Genomic DNA, 21,363 nt, shown 5'->3' on the forward strand with positions numbered 1-21,363 from the left:
CTGAGTGGACAGTGACCGGTGAACCGTCTCCGAAGCGTGGAAAGACTTTTTGGGATGCGCATGGAATAATTTTTATCGATTATCTTGAGAAGGGAAAAGCCATCAACAGTGACTATTATATGGTGTTATTGGAGCGTTTGAAGGTCGAAATCGCGGCAAAACGGCCCCATATGAAGAAGAAAAAAGTGTTGTTCCACCAAGACAACGCACCGTGCAACAAGTCATTGAGAGCGATGGCAAAAATTCATGAATTGGGCTTCGAATTGCTTCCCCACCCACCGTATTCTACAGATCTGGCCCCCAGCGACTTTTTCTTGTTCTCAGACCTCAAAAGGATGCTCGCAGGGAAAAATTTGGCTGCAATGAAGAGGTGATCGCCGAAACTGAGGCCTATTTTGAGGCAAAACCGAAGGAGTACTAACACAATGCTACCAAAAAATTGGAAGGTCGTTATAATCGTTGTATCGGTCGTTATAATCGTTGTATCGCTCTTGAAGAAGAAAAAAGTGTTGTTCCACCAAGACAACGCACCGTGCTACAAGTCATTGAGAACGATGGCAAAAATTCATGAATTGGGCTTCGAATTGCTTCCCCACCCACCGTATTCTCCAGATCTGGCCCCCAGCGACTTTCCTTTGTTCCCAGACCTCAAAAGGATGCTCGCAGGGAAAAAAATTGGCTGCAATGAAGAGGTGTTCGCCGAAACTGAGGCCTATTTTGAGGCAAAACCGAAGGAGTACTACCACAATGCTACCAAAAAATTAGAAGGTCGTTATAATCGTTGTATCGGTCGTTATAATCGTTGTATCGGTCGTTATAATCGTTGTATCGCTCTTGAAGAAGAAAAAAGTGTTGTTCCACCAAGACAACGCACCGTGCTACAAGTCATTGAGAACGATGGCAAAAATTCATGAATTGGGCTTCGAATTACTTCCCCACCCACCGTATTCTCCAGATCTGGCCCCCAGCGACTTTTTCTTGTTCTCAGACGTCAAAAGGATGCTCGCAGGGAACAAATTTGGCTGCAATGAAGAGGTGTTCGCCGAAACTGAGGCCTATTTTGAGGCAAAACCGAAGGAGTACTACCACAATGCTACCAAAAAATTGGAAGGTCGTTATAATCGTTGTATCGCTCTTGAAGGGAACTACGTTGAATAATAAAAACGAATTCTGACAAAAAAAATGTGTTTTTCTTTGTTAGACCGGGGACTTATCAGCCAACCTGTTATAATAACCACAATGAAAATGTGCATTAATAGCATGAAATATTTCATTATTCAATAGAAAAGCCATTATAGTAAAGAAACGTTCATTGTTTTTACGAAATTATTTGGTTGGATCAACTGTAACGGCAATTTTCGTCAATATTAGGAAGCTCTTTCTACCAGTATTGTTTGAAAGATATACTAGTGCGATTTTGGTAACACTATATATCAGAAACATTGTTCATATAAACAATTTTACAAAACATAGATCCATTACTACATAATATATTGAAATTTCGTTACATTGTTTCTTCCATTCTTACCTTTCCCCAATAACAGTTTTCACAAAAAAAAAAAAAATATTCTTCATGTAATTTCCTGATTTACAATTGTTCATAACGAAAAATATTTTAAGAAGTTATCAGCCTATTTGTTCAACTTATCAGACAATCAGAATAATATACTAGCATCATAAATTTTATTCATAGAGATCGGTATATGTAAAGATAAACTCAAAAACAAAGGAAAATAAAATGATAAAAAAATGCATAGATATCACGAAAATGTATGCATACCAAATAGGCACATTATACATTTTAATGTCGACTTTAGGAAGACATAAAATCTCCCAACAAACCGTAATACTGAATATTTATTTTTGTCTGTAAAACTGGACTTATCTATAGTCGATGATCTACAAAATGTCAATCTTAATGGGATGGATAAGTTTCTGAGCTAATGTGGAAAGCCAATCAGCCAGCAATCGAGACAGACGTTGTATGGAAAAATATTCAAATTTGAAACTTCACTAAAAAAAAAACAACAAACCTCTTATACACCTACACCAGTGGCCGACTACGCACTTTTGTTTTTGGGAGAGTCACTGCTTCTCCAGAAACAAGGAGGTTTTCAAATTTATAGTCAATTAGTCATGTCAGAGACCCGAAGTCAGACAATAAAATGCAATGACGAAATTCAATATCCACCAATGATTTGACATTATCCACTCAAACTAAAAACCCGCATGAAAGATTTTGTGCATATTTGTTTCTGAATTTTAAATAAACTCTACAATTTATGTAGTGTCATATAAATCATAATTGTTAATAAATGGGAATTTGTAGAGAAATTAAAAAAATCAAAAAGGAAAATCATATTGAAAATCAATTTAAATCTCTTCTCACCATGTCTCTGGTGGTGTCACATAGAAATAGTTTCAATTCCAAAAGCAAGACAAGCCAGCATATTTTTGTTTGCCTTATCAAGCTGTGGCTATAACTGTTTTCCCCGATTTCAGTATCACAAAATAAACGCCCACTGTTTTTGTTTACCATTGCAACAACTGTGTGGATAATAATAAAACCTCACATTCACCACACACTTACTTTAGGCTTATTGCCTAGTGAGTTAGAGAGAGGGAGAGGGTGTGTGTGTAGTGTCATTTGTAGAAGTAACAAAGTAAATTCTCAAACTTGTTTTTCCAGGTTCTGCTGCTTGCATTCAATGAAATGCAACAAACCCTCTTGTTGCAACATTGAGCTCCAAACATCCAACAACAAAACAAACACCATAAGGTTTTAGGGAGTCATGAACATGATGATTGATTTGTGTAAATGAGAAAGCTATCTCACCCTTGGGGGGGGGAGAGTAATTCAATACAAATAAATGTTAACGGTATTTTCCTTATCAATTTCCTATCCAGCTCTTGAATATTCAATGCAAACAGCAGTCTCGACCAATGTTGCCTTATAGGTTTGAAGAAAATCACTAAATATTAGGCTAAACATAGAATCGATGTACCCAAGGAGACTTATGACAACTCATGCCTTATTATCACTGATATCAGGAGTGGTAAATGAAGTCTTAATATTAGTAAATTTGGATAGGATCAATATGTTTTTTTGGACTTTTAGAAATCCATCAACATATTGAGGAGCACAAAATAGATGTGCGAAAAATTAGCCGCAAAAGAAAATAGTAAACAAAACTTACCAAAATTGTAAGACAATGGCAACCATGACCACATCATGGGTAAGCAGTCACCACAAATCAGCGTTGCCAGAATTGTTTCACCAAAAACCGCTAGATTTGCCCAAAAAAATAGCTAAAAAAAGCTAAAAAGTTCTAAAAAATAGCTAGAAAAAAGCTAAATTTTTTTGTATCGAAAGTCACATTTTTGATTGAAATTTAACAAACTTAAAGGCTATTATTTCACTTACAATGCATATTATTTTCATTTTAATTCCACTTCTGTGAGACTATAACAATATCTAAGGCATAGTAGCTCTGTTTGCGTATTCGATACATTTTGATTACTATCACAAATTTTTTACTGGTACCAGTAAAAACATTTTCCTTTTCTTCATGAGCTATCAAAGTGCTTTAAAAACGTGCTAACGCCAACTTAAATTTCCAAATTCAGACTCGACTTCAAGTAGAAATTATTGTATATATACGTTTTTAAAATAAAGTGTTGAAAAACATCTTCTATTTTTGAACGCTATTTTGGTTTGTGGTTAAGATGCAAAAACTCCTCACATTTAAAGACTATTTCATTAATTCTTCCTTCTTTCATGAAAACATACCCATTTTTAAATTGAATCACTTAATTATAAGGACAAAACGACTTTATCGTCTTTTGGACAAGGAAAACAGTTTATATAAAAGAAATTCACAAATGCTATTATAACCAAAATTCGCGTTCGTATTTTAAGGCGATGAAATCTTTGGCCTCACGACAATATTTTTTCAGTGCACAAAGCGATTCACATCTACTATTTTAATTTAGTAATATCGTAATAACTTTAGAATATTATAATAACATAAAAAGGATAAACGAGTCAAATGATAATATTCCCAATAATTTACTGACAGTCTATCTAACAAATTTGTATGGTAATAGTAGATTTAAATTTTACGATAACTTTTATGTAATGAAAAAACTTTACAACAAGGTGTATTTGCTACAAAAATGCCCGCATAATGGCTGGAATCATTATTAATGTTTCAACGGAGCTTTGAAATATGTGGACACCCTTATTCTTGCAGCAAGGCTTAGATAAAAACGCCGATTTATCCATATTTCAATAGAAACATGTCGAAAATAAAAAAAGCCAAAAATAGCTAAAAGGGTCATGAAAAAAAGCCAGAAAAAAGGCTAAAAGCTAAATGCATTTTTTTCCCGCTAAACGTCTTCAAAAAAAAGCCAAATCTAGCGGGAAAAAAGCTAAATTGGCAACGCTGCCACAAATATAAAGAAAAATTCTGTCAAACCTAGAAAAATGAGATGAAAGACAAAACAATCGTATATTGTAGATGAATAACAATTAACCCAGCAAACATCAATATATATTAAAAAGATAGTGAAAAGAAAAATTGTTTGTACACTGAAAAAAACTGAAAACAGTGAATCCACCATAAAGAAACATTTTGGTAAATTTGAGAAAATTTACATTATTTTTTAGAAAAAATTTAACCAAACAGTATTACAAACGCTGACATCTCGCCGATATCACAAAAATAAGTTAATATTTTTCGACAAATTCAAGAAAATTTATTAGACATAATTAATTTTTTTCACTTGTTAAAGAAATTTTTGTAGTTCGAAGGAAAAAATTGGAGTTCAAAATTGCAAGAATGTGTTTAGTGCCATACGAATTTCAAGATGGGCGTATTTGTAGTAAAATTTACAAATTTAAAGAAATAATTTTGTGAGAAGTACGAATTTAGTAAATTTTTATGATACATTTGTGTATAATTTTTTCACATTTTTTAGTTCATTTATCTAACGTACGCAAAAAATATTAGAGTAAAATAAACTTTCTGCAAGTATAATAATTCCATGAACTTAAATAAAGTTAAATTGGTTTTAGTGAGAGAGTTCACTTTTAAATTAAAATATACAAAATTTACAAAGATTGCCACCAAACGATTTTTTCTCTTGGCATTTTTCCCCTCTTTTGTTTATTCCGAATCGTTGCAACACTTCTTTGATCTTAAACCGACACGCATGCATTAACGTTAAACTACAATCAGCAAAGGGAAGTTCTTCGCCATAGATTTAATTTAAGAAGCCAAAGTGCAAGCACTTCTTTTATGACCAAAGATGCACAAAAGAAAAGAAGTAAAAAGTGTAAAAAAACGTTGATGTGGAAAAACCCAAAGGCAAACGCCCAGCATTGCACATTTTATTTGTTGATGGTTTTCTTTGTTTTTTCTTGTTAGTGTCTGTCTCTCTTAACAGCGGCCACAGATGAAGAAATTTTAGCCTAAAGGTGATGCAAAAATTTCGTTAACTTCATTTCTTTTGATGGAGTTAAGTTAAGAAGCCTCTTTTTAGTCTCTTTACTAAACCACCACAATGAGAATGGCGACGACGAAAGTGGCGACCGATTACTGGAAGGAATTTCTTGGGCTATGAAATGTTTACTTTAGTTTTTTTTTTAAGAAAATGTCAAGACAAAGTCTATACAAATAAACGAGCAAAACAAAATACTCTGACTGTAAGGCATATAAGATTTAATGGGAACAGGGGCAGACGCAAAAGGAAAGCAGAAGGCTATATCTTTTTCCAAGATAAGATAAACGAACACATTTGTTAGGGTTATGTTAAGGTGGTGCAGCAACAATACTATGCCATTAACATGAAAGGTGAATAGCAATAACATTCACAACTCTCTTATGCGTATTCATCACAAGCTTATGTAGATGGACAACAGTTAAAATAGAGTAATTTTGAGTAAAGTATGATCTATTGTGTGCATGTAGTTAATATGTGGTGTGGTAAAATAACCCGTTCAACGAAGTAAATAAAAGTGATGTCTCATTTTCATGTACCATTTCTCTTGGGATTTAACTGTAAATTAGCAGAATGCAAATTGCAGATATTATCTCTCCTGTTAACTTTAAGTTGATATTGGTTATCACATTATTAGTCTACGTGTGCCTGTAAAAACAAATAAAGCTAACCCCAGCTCTCCAAATTTAGCATCTTCGACGTCCAAGTTATCGAATAGGATATATTATGAGAATATTTTTAGATTTTCTAACCATTGCCCCGCATACTAAATGAATTAGCAAAGCGAGAATCACAAACACAAGTTTTTGGGATTTTTAAAATCTCAATGTTAGTAAAAGTGGAAAGTCGATATACAAGGTAGCTGATATGTAATGTAAAAAAGTAAAGCGCTATATGTTTAAATTTGTTTGTTTTTAATTGTATTGTCCAAAAACAAAAAACTTCGGAAATAAGATCACATTTTGGAATCAGTTTTGATTTGTTCTAATTGGCCCATAATTCGTGCTAAAGGTGTATTATGGGCTTCAAACGTCCAACAAAGCAATTACATGCTGCTCGAAAGTGGTTCTGAGGTAACGGTTGCCACACGAGCCAAAAATAACCTACCAAGGTAGGTTAAGGTTAAAATGGCAGCCCGATTAAGTCTCAGGCTCACTTAGAATATTCAGTCCATTGTGATAACAATAAACTACCAAACATTTACCACAACATTTTACCAGAAAACTACCAAACGAACAAATCTTATTTTGAAAAATTTTATCTCTATAGAAAATTTTGTCAAAATTTTATTTTTGTAGAAAATGTTATTTCTATAAAAAATTTTTAAACATTTATTTCTGTAGAAAATTTTAATTTTTCAGAAAATTTTGTCAAAATTGTATTTTTATAGAATTTTTTTATCAAAATTTTATTTCTATAGAAAATTTTGTCAAAATTTTATTTCTGTAGAAAATTATGTCAACATTTTATTTCTGAAGTATCTCTTAGTTGGAGCGGAATAACATATTTTGCAAAATCTACCAAAATATAAAAAATCCTACCAATCTACCAAGCAGTAAAAAATTTACCATTTATTATAGAATCCTACCAACAGAGGCAAACGTGTCTGCGGTCGTTTGGGCCATTCCCGGCGATGCCACAGGCGCAAAATTCCTAGGTATGGAGATCGCCATTGTGAGGTAGAAATGAAGCCATTCTTGCTTGACGCGTGCTGAGCGCGAGGGTGCTCCGTCCTGTTGTAATGTCTACGGTCTGCGGCCGAAATGCTTGTCAGTCCAGTGCTGTCTTTAGGATATTTTTCCGATAATATTCGTCATTTATTTTGACCTCAAGTTGGATGAATTCGAGCGGGAAACGACCATCGGCGATTACGTTGGTCACACCATTATCGTCGAAGGTGCTTGAGTTCTGGTAGCCAATCAAAGGTCTAAATTTTTAGCTGATATGTTTGGAATGTAAACCCGATAATTTTTTTTCACAAACTGCTCAATGTGGAATGGCTTTTCAAAGAAGAAAGCCAAATTCGACAACTGACAACTTTCGTAGAAGCGAAACAATTGTTATACCCTGCGCCACACTGTGGAACAGGGTATTATAAGTTAGTGCATATGTTTGCAACACCCAGAAGGAGACGAGATAGACACATGGTGTCTTTGGCAAAAATGCTCAGGGTGGGCTCTTGAGTCGATATAGCGATGTCCGTCTGTCCGTGAACACATTTTTGTAATCAAAGTCTAGGTCGCAGTTTTAGTCCAATCGACTTCAACTTTGGCACAAGTATGTGTTTTGGCTCAGAATAGAACCCTATTGATTTTGGAAGAAATCGGTTCAGATTTAGATATAGCTCCCATATATATATATATATATATATATTTCGCCCGATATGGACTTATATGGCCCCAGAAGCCAGAGTTTTACCCTAATTTGCTTAAAATTTTGCACAAGAAGAACAATTAGTACTATAGTCAAGTGTGCCAAATTTTATTGAAATCGGTTAAGATTTAGATATAGCTCCCATATATATCATTCGCCCGATATGACTAATACGGTCCCAAAAGCCAGAGTTTTACCCCAATTAGGTTGAAATTTTGCAGTAGGAGTAAAATTAGTAGTGTAGTGAAGTGTGCCAAATTTTATTGAAATCGGTTCAGATTTAGATATAGCTCCCATATATATATTTCGCCCGATATGAATTAATACGGTCCAAAAACCCAGAGTTTTACCCCAATTTGGTTGAAATTTGGCACTAGGAGTAAAATTAGTAGTGTAGTCAAGTGTGCCAAATTTTATTGAAATCGGTTCAGATTTAGATATAGCTCCCATATATATATCGTTCGCCCGATTTACAGTCATATGACCACATTGGCCAATCTTTTACTCCGATTTAATTGAAATTTTGCACAGGGAGTAGAATTAGCATTGTAGCTATGTGTGCCAAATTTGGTTGATATCGGTTCAGATTTAGATATAGCTTCCATATATAGATTTCGCCCGATTTACACTCATATGACCACAGAGGCCAATTTCTTGCTCCGATTTAGTTGAAATTTTGCACAGGGAGTAGAACTAGCATTGTAGCTATGTGTGCCAAATTTGGTTGAGATCGGTTCAGATTTAGATATATCTCCCATATATAGCTTTCGCCCGATTTACACTCATATGACCACAGAGTCCAATTTTTAACTCCGATTTAGTTGGAATTTTGCACAGGGAGTATAATTAGCATTGTAGCTATGCTTGCCAAATTTGGTTGAAATCGGTTCAGATTTAGATATAGCTCCCATATATATGGTTTACTGATTTCGACAAAAATGGTCAAAATACCAACATTTTCCTTGTAAAATCGCCACTGCTTAGTCGAAAAGTTGTAAAAATTACTCTAATTTTCCTAAACTTCTAATACATATATATCGAGCGATAAATCATAAATAAACTTTTGCGAAGTTTCCTTAAAATTGCTTCAGATTTAAATGTTTCCCATATTTTTTTACTAAAATTGTGTTCCACCCTAGTGCATTAGCCGAATTAAATTTTGAGTCTATAGATTTTGTAAAAGTCTATCAAATTCTGTCCAAATCGAGTAATATTTAAATGTATGTATTTGGGACAAACCTTTATATATAGCACCCAACACATTTGACGGATGTGATATGGTATCGAAAATTTTAGATCTATAAAGTGGTGCAGGGTATAATATAGTCGGCCCCGCCCCACTTTAGACTTTCCTTACTTGTTTGGCTTAGGTTAGACACAGTGGCAGCCCGTTATTTCAGGCCCACTTAAACTATTCAATTCATTGTGATACCACAAAGGTGAACTTCTTTCTGGTCACTGAGTGCTGTCCGATTCGATGTTTAGCCCTATGATAAGGAACCTCCTTTTTATAGCAGAGCCCGAACGGCGTTTTAACTTACGGTGAAACCAGTTAGAGAAGCTTTGAAACACTGAGAATTGTCACCAGCATTGTTGAGAGGGGATAATCCTCTCAGCATGTTTGGAACTTCATTGCTTTAATCCAAACTGGCGTGGTACCGGTTTTTCGTCCACATTTTGAACGCGATGCAACACTACCAGTATCACGATAACGACCAATTGTACGAGAAACAAAATATTTATTTACAATTAAATGCTGAAGCGCTCTAAATATCACCACTATTGCGCATCATTTCTATCACAAATATTTTTATATCTAAATGCAATGGATCAAACTGTAAACTTGTAGCATGAACTGGAATAAATCTGTCTGCTGTCAGACGCACGTTTTAGAAAGGATACTAACCGGAAGTTGGTGGCAATACATATCAACCAGCCTGCATTCACAGTTCTCACGCTATAGCAGAGATGAATGTATATATTCTTGAAAAGTCGAAAAATCAACCATTCGGCATTTTCACCATTCTTGTATTTTTACATCGGATAAAGAGTAAAAAAATTCTGTCTATTTGAACTTTAACTATTTGTTTTAGTTCTACATTTATTGATTACTGTTTTAATAAAATATTAAATAATTATGGAACTCTGTTTTCTGTCTCCTCTTTTCTGTCGTAAAATATGTAAAACACACATTATTGTATATGACAATTAAGCCGACATTAATGACTTCAAATAAAACTTTAAAACAAAAACCAGTTTATCGGCTCTTTTTCATTACTATTTTTTGTGTTTTAAGAGCTTTTATGTGTGGCTAGATTTTGAAATTTGTAAATACGATTTTAATTTGTTTATCTAAACACACATAATCCGAAGACATAAAATGATTAAATCGTATCAAAGTAATCTTTTAGCGGTTTCATTCTAGGATGGTAGCTGGCTATCTAAAAGTCATTAAAATTCCATAACCAGAATGTGAAAAAAAAACGGCTGGAGAATTGCTAAGTAGCTTTATGCTATAAATAATAATAAATATAAATAGGAAACTTAGATATTTTTCTGTCTTTGCTAACAAAACATATGTATATATGTATATATACATGTATTGTATAACAAATAGAAGTATAAATTTTAAAATAATTTTTTTTACTAATTATCCATTCTTTTCTTTTTTTAGGTGAGTACTCGTTTAACAATGAGAATTTAATTGAAATCGATCTGGGTAAGTGGTTTTGGAAATAGTGAAAAAAATAAAATAAAATGCTAAAAATATAAAAACTCAAACACACAGAAAAAAGAAAAGGATGGGCGAATATGATTTTGTTACAAATATATTTTTATTTTACTGAGATTGAAACTTTTAAAATTGTTGATCTTTCGACATTACGGCAAAAAAACATTGCGTAGGTACACACAAAAAAAATTTTTTTGATTTCAATCACGAAAATCGCGGATTCAATCATTTTTTTAATTGAAATGTCTTCAATCACGAAAATGATAGTATCAATCACCCATTTTGATTGAAAACCAACACGATTTTCAATTAAAAATTTAATTGACTTTTGTCACGGAATCAATTAATTGTGTGATTGAATCAATTAAAAACGTGATTGATTTTTAACATAAAATTCAATCACAGTTTTAATTGAATCAATTAAAATTTTAATTAATTTCGCGACAAAAATCAATCAACTATTTGATTCATTCAATTAAATAATTAATTGAAATTGGCTATAAATTTCGATCAAAAAATGTATATATTGCGACCCCAAAATCGTATTTAGTTTTATTTGAAATAAAAGAAAATATGTGTTTCTTATAAAACATATTCAATATTTTATTATTTTTTTAATTATGCAATAGACAAATAAATTTGGTTCTTGTTATTTGTGTTTTGTTCTAACATAACTTACTAATACAATTACTATCAATAACAACTATAGGGTGAAAAAATAAATTATATAAATCATTATAATAATAACCATGTTAGCATGTTCCTTCTAATATGTAGATGCGCCTAGATTTCCAATAATTCAGCAGCCTGTAAGCTAAATTAGAATAATTTGAATTTAATTTTGTTCAAATAAAAATTAATTTTGTTAAACATTACCTGCATAGAATATCAAGTTCAATTCTTAGTTCCAGGTTACAGATTTATAATCTTCTTTTGTAGTTGTAGTCTTTTAGCATAAAAAGGTGTATTAAGGAGCTCGGTAATTTAATTTTAGTAACAATTCCTTTCCAAAATCCACACATTGAAATCGTCTATTAAAATTTGAACCAATGAAAGACAAAAATAATGGGAAAACAGTGTAGTATTTGGTATTATATTGATGATACTTCGTAAATTCTGGAAATAGAAAAAAATATAAATGGAAAATACATATTTTTATTATTTTCGGATATTTTTCATGTTTTTAAATCCAAAAGAAAGAACTTTTTTACCATTACATAATTCAGCTCATTAGTTTATATATCAGATATACTGCTCTCTACTTGGGTTCAAACTGAAAAAGGCAGGTAAAGCAAAAATGCAATTTAATGCCAACGCCACTTCCCAACTTCAAGGTGAATCTTCCAACAAACCCATACCGCTCTTGGTTTTAAGAAAACTAAGAGTGAAAAAAATTTATAATTTTAAAAGATCAAGACGGTACCCACTTTTTTGTTGCAAACATATTCTTATATATTTGATAAAATGATGGAGTTGATGGTCAAGTGATTGGTCAATTTCACGAAATAAAATTGGTCACTAAAAGAAATGAATAAAAAATATATTATTTTAGTCCGTTTAATGTAAACAGGCTTCAATGGAAAACGGTATTCACATTTCACAATTTCTTACCTTCAATAAACGTAGATTGTTTTCCATTTTTACAATACCACAAAACACAAACACAGGTAATTTCAAATGCGTTCTCTCATATATTTTTTCAACCCTTTACCACGTGGCCATTTGTTGTTGCACACTTTATTTATTTCAACCCTTTGCTATGATTTGTTGTTGCGTTCAAAATATTTATGCACACATATTGAATGCAGCAGACAGAATGTCGCCAATCATGTTTTTCAATTTACGCGAAAAACAAAAAACCAACCGTTCGTTACGAGTTACTTCCACAGACTGATCTCTCCATCATACATTGTTGAATAAATACCCATTCTCTTGTTCTCTTTTCGCTCTTTCCATTGCTCAAAATTATTCAATTTCAATCACAAAGGTAATTGGAAACGGAAAAAATTTCAATCACGTTTGTAATTTAAAATTATTTCCGAATTGATTAACAAATTGATTGAATCAATTAATATTTTAATTGGAAACGTAACAAATATCAATAATTTTTTTAATTGGTTTTATTTCGGATTTGATTAAATAATTAATTGAATCATTTAACATATTAATTGAATCCGTTTCCAAATTCAATTACGTGTTTAATTGAAAAAATTTTGGTGATAATTTTTTGTGTGTATATCACGGTTGCCACAGTTGGTAGAATTCTACCAAAAATGATAGATTTTTTACTGTGTGGTAGATTGGTAGAACTCTTGATGTTTTGGTAGATTTTGCAAAATTAAATTGAATTCCTTTTGAAATCCAGTAAAAGTTAATTTTCGAAGTGCAATGTGAATGAGGTATAATCCAGCATTCGGTATGTTATGTACTCTTACTTCTTTTTTATACCCTCCACCATAGGATGAGAGGTATATTAATTTTGTCATTCCATTTGTAACACATCGAAATATTGCTCTAAGACCCCACAAAGTATATATATTCTGGGTCGTGGTGAAATTCTGAGTCGACCTAAGCATGTCCGTCCGTCCGTCTGTTGAACTCACGCTAACTTCCGAACGAAACAAGCTATCGACTTGAAACTTGGCACAAGCAGTTGTTATTGATGTAGGTCGTATGGTATTGCAAATGGGCCATATCGGACCACTTTTACGTATAGCCCCCATATAAACCGACGCTCATATTTGGCTTTCGGAGCCTCTGGGAGTAGTAAAATTCATCCGATCTGATCGGTTGAAATTTGGTACATGGTGTTAACATATGGTCTCTCACAACCATGCAAAAATTGGTCCAAATCGGTACATAATTATATATAGCCCCCATATAAACCGATCCCCAGATTTGGGTTGCGGAGCCTCTTGGAGTAGTAAAATTCATCCGATCCGGCTAAAATTTGGTACATGGTGTAAGTATATGGTCTCTAACAACTATGCAAAAATTGGTCCACATCGGTCCATAATTATATATACCCTCATAGAAACCGATCCCCAGATTTGACCTCCGGAGCCTCATGGATGAACAAAATTCATCCGATTCGGTTGAAATTTGGTACGTGGTGTTAGTATATGGTCTCTGACAACCATGCAGGAATTGGTCCATATCGGTCCATAATTATATGAAGCCCCCATATAAACCGATCCCCAGAATTACCCCCGGAGCCCCTTGGAAGAGCAAAATTCACCCGACCCGGTTGAAATTTGGTACATTGCCCTAGTATATGGCCGCTAACAACCATGCCAAAATTTGTCCATATCGGTCTATAGTTATATATCCGATCCGGCTAAAATTTGGTACATGGTGTAAGTATATGGTCTCTAACAACTATGCAAAAATTGGTCCACATCGGTCCATAATTATATATAGCCCCCATATAAACCGATCCCCAGATTTGGCTTGCGGAGCCTCTAAGAGAAGCACATTTCATCCGATCCGGCTAAAATTTGGTACGTGGTGTTAGCATATGGTCTCTAACAACCGTGCAAATTTTGGTTCACATCGGTCCATAATTTTATATAGCCCTCATATAAACCGATCCACAGATTTAACCTCTGGAGCCTCATGGATGAGCAAAATTCATCCGATTCGGTTGAAATTTGGTACGTGGTGTTAGAATATGGTTTCTGACAACCATGCAGGAATTGGTTCATATCGGTCCATAATTATATCAAGCCCCCATATAAACCGATCCCCAGATTTGACCCCCGGAGCCCCTTGGAAGAGCAAAATTCACCCGACCCGGTTGAAATTCGGTACGTGGTGAAATTTGGTACATTGCGCTAGTATATGGCCGCTAACAACCATGCCAAAAATTTTCCATATCGGTCTATAGTTATATATAGCCGATCCCCAAAAATAATCTACCAAAATTTTATTTCTAAATATAGAAAATTTTGTCAAAATTTTTTACTATAGAAAATTTTGTTAAAATTTTTTACTATAGAAAATTTTGTAAAATTTTATTACTATAGAAAATTTTGTCAAAATTGTATTACTATAGAAAATTTTGTCAAAATTTTATTAGTATACAAAATGTTGTCAAGATTTTATTTCTATAGAAAATTTTGTCAAGATTTTATTTCTATAGAAAATTTTGTCAAATTTTTGGAATCAAATTTGACAAAATTCCATATCGGTCTATAGTTATATATATCAGATCCCCAAAAATAATCTACCAAAATTTTATTTCTAAATATAGAAAATTTTGTCAAAATTTTTTACTATAGAAAATTTTTTCAAATTTATATTACTATAGAAAATTTTGTCAAAATTTTATTTCTCTAGAAAATTTTGTCAAAATTTTATTAGTATACAAAATTTTGGCAAAATTTTTTACTATAGAAAATTTTTTCAAATTTTTATTACTATAGAAAATTTTGTCAAAATTTTATTTCTCTAGAAAATTTTGTCAAAATTTTATTAGTATACAAAATTTTGGCAAAATTTCATTTCTATAGAAAATTTTATCAAAATTTTATTTCTTTAGAAAATTTTGTCAAGATTTTATTTCTATAGAAAATTTTGTCAAATTTTAGCAATCAAATTTGACAAAATTCCATATCGGTCTATAGTTATATATATCAGATCCCCAAAAATAATCTACCAAAATTTTATTTCTAAATATAGAAAATTTTGTCAAAATTTTTTACTATAGAAAATTTTTCAAATTTTTATTACTATAGAAAATTTTGTCAAAATTTTATTTCTCTAGAAAATTTTGTCAAAATTTTATTAGTATACAAAATTTTGGCAAAATTTTTTACTATAGAAAATTTTTTCAAATTTTTATTACTATAGAAAATTTTGTCAAAATTTTATTTCTCTAGAAAATTTTGTCAAAATTTTATTAGTATACAAAATTTTGGCAAAATTTCATTTCTATAGAAAATTTTATCAAAATTTTATTTCTTTAGAAAATTTTATCAAATTTTATTGCTATAGAAAATTTTGTCAAAATTTTATTTCTATAGAAAATTGTGCAAACTAAATTAGTTACGTATTTAATCGACCTTTTTTGTTTAATGTATACCCCGTATGGACTAAATTACAATTGAGAACACGGTGTTAAGAAGTTTTAAGATACCTTGCCATCGGCAAGTGTTACCGCATCCGATTATGGATGACAGTCTTTAGTACAAGTTTCTATGCAATCCATGGTGGAGGGTCCATAAGATTCGGCCTGGCTGAACTTACGGCCATATATACTTGTTTATTCTGGGTCTCTAACGAATTCCCTAATTTATTTCCAATCCATCTTTCCCAGATGTGCCAGATCCCAAATAACCTCTTCACCGATATGGTTAAATCTTTGCCTAGTAATGGCAGGGAAGTTACAAGTGGTGTTCCAAGGTCTCATCATCCTCAAAACACGCCCTAAATGGACCATCCTCTGCTGCTTCTATTCGGCACCGATATGTTCTCAAATCTAGGTGCCAGGTCATTATTTCCACGGCCCTTTCGGACTGTCGTCATATTCTCGGTGAAAAGTGCCTCTATTGACTTTGCGTTCACTAAGTTCACTTCCCTATCCTATGTCCTATCTCTTATCGGCAGTTTATTTGCCTTTATGTTACCTTTTATTCCGGCATGTCCCGGTACCCATATAATGAGGTTCCTACAATATTTCGAGTTTCAGTTCGGTTCGCGCTCGAACTGTAATGTCTGCTATTACCTTCACTGACCTCCGGCAATCTGGGAAAATATTTACGTTTTGTGGCTTAGTTACTGCAATAGCTGTCATTTCCCTCTGGCAATCTGAGAAAATTATCACATTTTGTGGCCTCGTGTTACTTCCTTGTTATTTATCACATTCCGTTATGGCACGCACTTCTGGCTGCAGGATTGTCCTGTGGTCGGGTAAATGAAATAGGATCTTGGTGTTTGGGCGGGAGCCACCGTAGCGCAATGGTTAGCATGCCCGTCTTGCATACACAAGGTCGTGGGTTCGATTCCTGCTTCGACCGAACACCAAAAAGTTTTTCAGCGGTAGATTATCCCACCTCAGTAATGCTGGTGACATTGCTGAGGGTTTCAAAACTTCTCTAAGTGGTTTCACTGATATGTGGAACACCGTTCGGACTCGGCTATAAAAAGGAGGTCCCTTGTCATTGAGCTTAACATGGAATTGGGCAGAACTCAGTGATAAGAGAAAAGTTCACCAATGTGGTATCACAATGGACTGAATAGTCTAAGTAAGCCTGATACATCGGGCTGCCACTTAACCTAACCTTGGTATTTGGGCCTTCCTCATGTACCCTAAGACCCGTCGACTCTCCCATCTACGATCCATTGGTCTTTTACTAACGAAAATTGTTCACTTTTTGGAGGTGCCCGCTTTTCAGAGTGTCCAAGTTTGTAGATATCTATCCGAACTGTTTGTTAATTAAAATATTAATAATTAATTGTATAATTACTGACGATCTATATCTATTGCACTGCCGATTCTGTCAATCAATCTGTGTATTCTTGGATTTAGCCGCAGATATTGCTAATAGTCAAGGAACCATTTTGCATACCTAAACTTACTACTTTTCCATGAATTCTGGTAGTCTTGCCTTTGAGGAAAATAAAATTTCATTAAAAAAAATGTTATTTTTTTCTCCGAACATATCAAAATGAAACCATAAAACCATTTACGATTAATTTAAATCAAATCGTTATTTTCCAGTGCCTATGAAAACAATATTTTTATCATTAAATTAAAATGAAATTTAATTAATTGAATAAAACTACATTCTCTAAGCTTGTGCGACGTAAAAGCAAATGTCATCTGCATACGATGAGAAGCAAAAGTGAGAAAAAACTGCATATTAATGACACATTTCAATGCAATCATTGAGGGTTAAGGTGATAGATTCCATTTAAATAGACAGACGTTTCTGTTTTATTTTACTTTTTTTGTGTGATACTGTCATTTTCTTTTTTTTTTTTAAATTAACATTGGACAATTTTTGTAGCGCTTTTATAAGGGGGGAAAATAATATTTTATGCTTAATTTACTTTAAATGTAATTATAAATAGCTAGGGTAAAATTGCCATAAAAATGAGTTCCCTCTATTTTTGTACCACAGATAAAATTGAAAATAATGCTTTAATTTTTATACACAGAAAAACATTTCACGAACATTTGTTCAAATTAAACTCTTAACTGATTTTTTTTTAAATATTCAAGTAAAAATTTAATTGATTGAAAAAATTTATTAATTGAAACAAAAATCTATGACAAAAAATAATAGTATTAATTAATTTTTTAATTGGATCAGTTATTTTTTTATAGGCTTTCAATTAATTTTTTAATTGATACTACACCCAAAGAAAAAATACTTTCCTCAGGAACGAAGTTGTAGACAACCGAAATTCCCCTTTCCTATAAAGTATTTTATTTTCGATCAAACAAACCCAAATTTATGATATGCGATTCAACGATTGTCTCTATTTCTTTTTATTTGCCTTTAAAGAAAATTCTTTAATGTCAAAAGAAAACTTTGTTTGTCCAAATTTCGTTCCTCAGAAAAGAAAACTCTTCCTTCAGTGTATCATTTCTGTGATTGAAGACATTTCAATTAACCAATTAATTGGATCAATTAATTTCGTGATTGAATCGGAAAAATGCATGAATGAATGATTTCATGTTAAAAATGTAGCAAAGTCATTACATCACATAAACATTTCTCACGAACGATAATCACCCCAAATATGTTTCAAGAGTATAATCTTATTTTTGGACGGGGAACATAGTATATTTGTGACTGTTACCAAGCTATTGTTAAACTAACTTTATCACTCTTTACAAAAAATCAAAATATTTTTTTTTTATTTATGATTTAGAATAAAAATAAAATATAAAAAAATATATGCCAGTAGCAGTGGTCCATGTTTCATTATTTATGCAAAGACCCATAACCTAAAAACAAAAAAACCAACAAAAACTTCAATAAAAGTCATTAGTTCAACACATTATCTTAGTCACGAGTTTGAATTATTTAAGCCAGAATTTATGCTAAGGCAATAGTGTCAGAGGAACAGAAAAAAAGTGGATATGGTTTCAGAAGAAGCAAAAAAAAAAAAAAACAAATGATATAAAAAAACACGTAAATCGAATTGAGCTAAAAAATATTGGCTATAACAAATGACATCATTCTCTTTCATACCAGCTATGAGTTGACGACGATTATGAAAAATGTTAAAAATATTCAATGAAAACGATCACAATACAAAAAAACCAAAAAAAACAATCACTTATCAAATGCAAATTAATGAAATAAAGGAAATTATTAAAATAGATAAACGAAACGAAAAACACATAAGGCGGTCATATCATTTCATTTCATATTCATTTTCGCATACGTGAGCTTTTCACTGAAATTTCTATAGCAAATTCTTGGAAATGAATTCATTTCATTGTTAAAATGAACTTACGAGTATAGTCTTTCATTTCATTCAAAGTAATAGCAACTATTGAGAAATGTAATTTAATTCATTAAATGTGACCTAAAATATTAATAGTTAAAAAAACCTGTTATTAACCAACCATATTTAGAAATTCTTGAGATTTTATATAGATAAATAACGAAATAAATGCTTTTATTGTAACCTATTTAATTAAATTACTTGTAATTTTGCCAGACCATTTAACTACTCATACTATATTCAAACATACTTTGCAATTTACAATACAATAAAAATTAGTCTACATGAAATAAAGCACTAAAAAACAAGTATATATGGCCGTAAGTTCGGCCAGGCCGAATCTTATGTACCCTCCACCATGGATTGCGTAGAAACTTCTACGAAAGACTGTCATCCACAATCGAATTGCTTGGGTTGTGGTATCTTAAATCGTTTTATAAATTGTGAGTTAGTCCATACGTGGTATATATTAGACAAAAAAGGTATGTATAGGTAAGTCTACAAATAATTGCGAATCGATATGGATTTTTGCACGGTACGTAGGGAGCCAGAATTGAAATATGGGTGTCGCTTATATGGGGGCTATATTCAATTATGAACTTGATATGGACCAATTTTTGTGTGATTGCGGATCGATTTATCTGAGGGCTATATATAACTATAGACCGATATGGACCTAGTTAGGCATGGTTGTCAACGGCCATATACTAGCACAATGTACCAAATTTCAACTGACTCGGATGAAATTTGCTCCTCCAACAGGCTCCAAAACCAAATCTCGGGATCGGTTTATATGGAGGCTATATATGATTATGGATTGATATGGACCACTTTGGGCATGGTTGTTAAATATCATATACTTCCACAAAATTTAACCAGATCGGATAAAATTTGCTTCTCCAAAAGGCACCGGAGGTCAAATCTGGGGATCGGTTTATATGGGGGCTATATATAATTATGGACTGATATATACCAATTCATGCATGGTTGTTGGACACCATATACTAACATCACGTACCAAATTTCAACCGCATCGGATGAATTTTGCTCTTCCAAGGGGCTCCGTAGGTCAAATCTAGGGATCGGTTTATATGGGGGCTATATATAATTATGGACCGATGTCGACCAATTTTTGCATGGGTGTGTCAGGCCATATATTAACACCACGTACCAAATATCAACTGAATCAGATGAATTTTGGTCTTCCGAGAGGCTCCGGAGTTCAAATCTGGTGATCGGTTTATATGGGAGCTATATATAATTATGCACGTATGTGGACCAATTTTTGCATGGTCATTAGAGACCATATACTAACGCCATGTACCAAATTTCAGCCGGATCGGATGAAATTTGCTTCTCTTAGAGGCTCCGAAAGGCAAATCGGGGGATTGGTTTATATGGGGGCTATATATAATTATGGACCGATGTGGACCAATTTTTACATGGTTGTTAGAGATCATATGCTGACACCATGTACGAAATTTCAGCCGGATCGGATGAAATTTGCTTCACTTAGAGTCCCCGCAAGCCAAATTTGGGGGTCCGTTTATATGGGGGCTATACGTAAAAGTGGACCGATATGGCCCATTTGCAAAACCATCCGACCTACATCAATAACAACTACTTGTGCCAAGTTTCAAGTCGACAGCTTGTTTCGTTCGGAAGTTAGCGTGATTTCAACAGACGGACGGACGGACATGCTCAGATCGACTCAGAATTTCACCACGACCCAGAATATATATACTTTATGGGGTGTTAGAGCAATATTTCGATGTGTTACAAACGGAATGACAAAGTTAATATACCCCCATCCTATGGTGGAGGGTATAATAAAAATATTTTTGAAAAACTAACTATTCTCTTTCATTGATAGGCTAAGAAGTTTCCGAACCGCCCTCGTACTATATTAAAACATACTTTGCAATTTAAATACAATAAAAATTAGTCTATATGAAATAAAGCACTAAAAAAATCAATCAGTACTAATAGCGAAAAAAATAATTGTTTCAGCATGCAGTTAAGAGAAGAATAATCCTAGTATGTAAATTTCATAAGGAATAAACATAAAAGACCCAAATTAAATCATCTCACCAGGCCAGATCTCACTAAAGACTATGGAAATGTGTAGTGGCCAACACTGAAACATACCTATAGTAAGGCTTGGTAGATTGGTATTTGGAATTTTCTTTTCAATAATTTAATAGTGCAATCAATTTCTGTATAATAAGCTCTATTAAATATTGTAATATGTAGTTTCTTTTTGTTCTCAAAGCTTCCTATTTTTTTCCATGATT

At 32.8% G+C, this 21,363-nt stretch overlaps 1 protein-coding gene and 1 long non-coding RNA gene across 2 annotated transcripts in view; one reads left to right on the plus strand and one right to left on the minus strand.

The window, feature by feature from the left end:
• The window catches only part of Gp150 (leucine-rich repeat domain-containing glycoprotein 150), a 113,649-nt gene that overhangs the window by 13,583 nt on the left and 78,703 nt on the right, over positions 1-21,363 (plus strand). The gene's annotated exons all lie outside the window — the stretch shown is intronic.
• Positions 11,357-12,108, minus strand: LOC142241595 (uncharacterized). The gene is made up of 4 exons (XR_012723712.1): positions 12,034-12,108; positions 11,818-11,968; positions 11,483-11,722; positions 11,357-11,420 (listed from the first exon to the last, which is right to left on the minus strand). It is a non-coding gene; the product is annotated as an uncharacterized LOC142241595 (long non-coding RNA).

The sequence above is a fragment of the Haematobia irritans genome, chromosome 5, assembly GCF_050003625.1.
Source record: "Haematobia irritans isolate KBUSLIRL chromosome 5, ASM5000362v1, whole genome shotgun sequence".
Taxonomy (NCBI): Eukaryota; Metazoa; Arthropoda; class Insecta; order Diptera; family Muscidae; genus Haematobia; species Haematobia irritans.